Here is a 4,708-nt window from a genome sequence, read left to right on the forward strand (position 1 = left end):
TACATCATCACAATCTAGTACATTTGAAATATCTTGCAATTTTAGTTGTCAATTATACATCAGTAAAACTGAAATTTAAAAAAAATCTCATAACTATTCTTGAGACTAAATGTGCAAATGTAGCACACTTTACAAAAGCCAAAAGTGACATATTCAGATGTGAGGTTATTGGATTTGAAACATAAGGAAATTTCTCTGGAATGTTAACATCTCTAGGGAGAGGAAATTGAGTATAAAATTTTACCTTTTTGTAGGTGGTCTCATTAGTGCAAAGCTCTGGACTTAGCTCTGGACAAAGTTCTTGAACCGCCCCGCACCCCCATTACACCATTTTGAGACCCTGGACCTCTGAGAACTTCAGTTTCCTCTTCTATAAAAAGGGGATGACAGTGCTCACTTTGGTAGCACATACACTGAAACTGGACCAATACAGAGATTAGCAAGGCCCCTGTGCAAGGATGTCAGGAAAACATATTCTTCTATTTGGAAAATAGATAAGCAACAAGGATATATTGTACAGCACAGGGAATTGTAGCCATTATCTTGTAATAACTTTTAATGGGAGTATAATCTGTAAAAATACTGAATCACAATGCTGCACACCTGAAACTAAAACTGTAAATCAACTATACTTCAATTATAAAAGTGGGAGTGGCAATTCCTACTTGAGATACTCTAAGATTAAATAATGACATAAAAAGCCTTAAATCTAGTGGGTATTCAGAGGTCTCAGCGACTCCTTTCTCTCATCTATGTGACAAGAGCAGAGTTGGAGTATCCTGCAATAACTCTATCCCAAATTGTTTCCCAGGCAGTTCAATTACTCCGCCAGAGCCCACGTTAGTCTAAGAAAAACAAAGTTTTCTATTCTGAGGGAGACGATAATGTGCTTAAGGAAAAAAAAAAAAGCATCATCTCGGCTCCTGAGGGCAGGATCCAAGACTTCTTCCCTTCTCTAAAGAGAATGAAGTAAACGTTCAAGTCACAGACGTCATTGTCGACAGGAGCCACACGAGGGAGCCTCTGTCAGAGAAAACACACATCCTGCAGTTTCACACACCCTCTCGCGGGCAAGGCACGCACCGCTCAAATATAACCTCCGCGGGGGGGTAGAGGTGCTCGCTGCCTTGTGAGACAGGGTCTCCACGTGAGGTGAGCTAGGAACCAATTGCCCGGTGGGGCGGGGTCTCCACGTGAGGGCGAGGCGCGCGTTGCCTTCTGGGGCTGGGTCTCACGTGAGGGCGAGGAGCGCATTGCCTGGTGGGAGGGGGTTGCTTCGCGCCCAGGGGGAGATCCACCTTGCTTCGCTCCTGAACCGCAGAGAGCTGACGAGATCCTAGCCAGTCAGTCTTCAGTTCGCTCTGATTGGCGTTTGATAACACTGAAGTCAAAATAAGGACGAAAGATCTTTTTTAAACTATTAATAGAAAATACGTTCAGGTTACATTATTTTTTTTTCCCAAGACACTCCTCACCAAATAATGGTGAAATTGGAGAACTTCCAAAAGGTAAGACCTAAGTCACAATGACAGTTATATTGACTGGACGAGAGGGGACCCGAAGAGAGGAAAGAGGGAACGAGGAGAGGAAGGCAGGCGGGTGGAGTCAAGATTTCTTTAGTTGGTCTGCACCTGAATTTGGTGTGACTCAGGTTAAGCAGGAAACTCCCCTTCACTTAGGATCCTGGGATTATGTCAGCCCTCTGTCTTACGTCTTAGAAAAGAACCTCTCGAAAGACTGCAGGTTTAACAACAAATGAGGATCTGCTTCCATTTGTGTATTTTTCGACACAGTTTTCTCAAAACAGAGGGCACCTGTGGGACCGAAATGTTCAATAATCCTCAAAGAACAAAAGCCACCGAGAAGCATTTAAAGCGCGGTTAAGATAACAGCCGGTGCCTGGGCTTGGCCAAGGGGGTGACTAATTTCTTAAGCAAATACTTTGGCACCTAACTAAACACTGGCTCCTTTTGCTTTTGGATTTGAGCTTTTCACCCTAACTCTGTCACCCTCAATCAGAGTGGGCTGGAGCTCCAGGGCTGCCCCTCCACGCTCACCCCCAAAATGGCTTCTGGCACAGAGCTTGGGTGTTATATCGCTGGGGTTGACATTTTAAAAATATATTTAAGGAGGGTGCCTTTGCCCAGCTCCCCAGCCACAATCATCCTCCCTCGCTATTCTCTGCTTCCTCCCCTTGTTCATGAGTCTTCTTATTTATATTTGTTGTTGTTTAGTTGCTAAGTTGTGTCAAACTCTTTTGTGCCCCATAGACTGTAGCCCTCCAGGCTTCTTTATCCTTGGGATTTCCCAGGCAAGAATACTGGAGCGAGTTCCCATTTCCTTCCCCAAGGGATGTTCCTGACCCAGGGATGGAACCTGTGTCTGCTGCATTGCAGGTGGATTCTTTACTGCTGAGCCAGCATGGAAGCCAAAGTATTAGAGATATAATAACCAATAACCACTTATTAAATGACCCCTTCTTCAAATAATTATAGCCTAGCGATTAGTATGAAGGAGACTAAATTACTGATGCGAAAGGGTAGTTATTGTAGGTTTGGCCTAAAGAATTCAAACATATAAGAAACATCTTATTCATATCATTACTGTGTAGTTGTTACCATTAGTTGTAGTTGTTAGTGGTAAACCAAATCACCCGTCAGGAAGCTCTGGTCCTAACAAAGTTCCATGCCTATAACTTCATCCATTCTCCTGTCATCAGCAGACTTCCCCTTTATATAACTTATTAATTATCTCATTCAAAAATCCTGTATTGAAACCTTTTATCTGCTCACGACTAAGATAAGCCACTGGAGATAAGAAACTGATTACATCAATTACTCAATCTAATTGGGAAATCAAATATATAACAATGCCATGGGCCAAGAAAAAAGATGGGAGGGCTGCAATGGTTTGGCAATGGGATGTCAGAGGAGTTTCACAAAGAAGCTGTCTTTTAAGCTGTGTCATAAAGAGCAAAATTTGCCAGTTGGGAAAAGCCATCTGTAATGTTTACATAACATTTTCTCACTCATAAAGTTTGTATAAGAGCATGGATTTGGGAGACACTTGGTCCTTAGATACTTGACAAGATAAGGCATTGATGGCAGATGCTGTTTCACAATAACAAAGAAATTTGTTAATTTTAAAAATAACTCAGCACTCTCATTTAGTTCAAAAATGTACTGATACCATAGTATCAGTGAAGAAGTCAGAATGGAGTAAAGTGGGAAAGAGAAAGGATGTGAAAATCCCTTAGATTTTAGGTGGGTACTTAGAATGTCCACCATATATTCCTAATAGTACCTATCAGTCAAGGTTAAATGCAAAACAATTTACATGGTCCATAGGGTTCATAAGATAAAAAACAAATCAGTTCTTTTGCTTATCATTCACTTCATTTAATCAGACATTCAGCAACCTTCAGTTCAGTTCAGTTCAGTTGCTCAGTCGTGTCCAACTCTTTGTGACCCTGTGAATCGCAGCACGCCAGGCCTAAGTGCGCATTAAATTGTAAGCCCTGCATAAAGTCACTGCGGTCAGGGCGCTTCCACACTGGTGTGAAAAACAGAGCAAAGAAAGCAACTCCAGTGCAGGCAACGAGGCTATGGCAGGGGCAAGTGGATTAGCATAGAGGGGTAGAGCAGAGGAGGGACCTCCAATGTAGCCTTATGGAAACAGAAAACTTCCCATAGCATATGATTCTGAGCATCATCTTGAGTAAGGTCAAGGACAGACCAGGCAGTTAAACTGGAATGTTCAACTGCAAGGAAGCAAAAGCCCTCTGCAGATGGTTAGTCTGGCAGAAGTAGATCGCTCCCACAGGACAGTGGGAGCTGAAAATGAACTTAAAGAGAGGTTCATTTTCAGAATGATGTAATTAATATGGGAGGCAAAGAGACAAGTGAGAACTATATGATCTTTTTATATTGTCTTTTTGGTCAGTCCACAAAGTTTGGGTCTAAGTTAGAGGACTGCTAAGTCACTTCAGTCGTGTCCGACTGTGTGCGACCCCATCTCTGGGATTCTCCAGGCAAGAACACTGGAGTGGGTTGCCATTTCCTTCTCTGATGCATAAAAATGAAAAGTGAAAGAGAAGTTGCTCAGTCATGTCCGACTCTTCGCGACCCCATGGACTGCAGCCTACCAGGCCCTTCGTCCACGGGATTCTCCAGGCAAGAGTGCTGGAGTGGGGTGCCATTGCCATCTCCAAAGTTAGAGGAAAGAAGAGAATAAAGATTTGGACTTAGTTTTAAGTGGGCTTTGCTTGGGTTTGCTGAAGAATTAGCATAGGAAACAGTGCAAAAGATACAGAGTCAAGGAATGCAGCTCTAAAGTGGTCCCTTAATTCCTCAGGAATGTATCCAACACGTTCAGAGGATATGGAGGAAGATAGCCTTCAGTAGAGAGGAGCCCCAAAACTTGGTCCACATCAATACCCAAGGAAGTCCACCTCTACCAGGTGAGGGAATTACTCCTCTGCCCTGGCTTTATAATCCCAAATGGTTTCTTCTCATCATGTTAGAGTTAGAGCAGGCTTAACGTTGTGCGGCTCCCAGTGTTGGAAATCAGAACTGAAGTCATAGCGAATCTATTGGTAGAACAGAGATAGGGATTTGAGTTGTTTAGAAGGAAAACATCAATAAGATCAAGCGACGTATTGTGCTAGGGGGTGAGCAAGAAAATAGTCACTCATGGTGCTGTGATTAAC

General features: G+C 43.0%; 1 pseudogene; it reads left to right on the forward strand.

The window, feature by feature from the left end:
- Positions 1–389: 389 nt before the first annotated feature.
- LOC122701136 lies at positions 390–485 on the forward strand (annotated as a pseudogene).
- The last annotated feature ends 4,223 nt before the right edge of the window (positions 486–4,708 follow it).

The sequence above is a fragment of the Cervus elaphus genome, chromosome 9 (genome assembly GCF_910594005.1).
Source record: "Cervus elaphus chromosome 9, mCerEla1.1, whole genome shotgun sequence".
In the NCBI taxonomy this organism is placed as follows: Eukaryota; Metazoa; Chordata; class Mammalia; order Artiodactyla; family Cervidae; genus Cervus; species Cervus elaphus.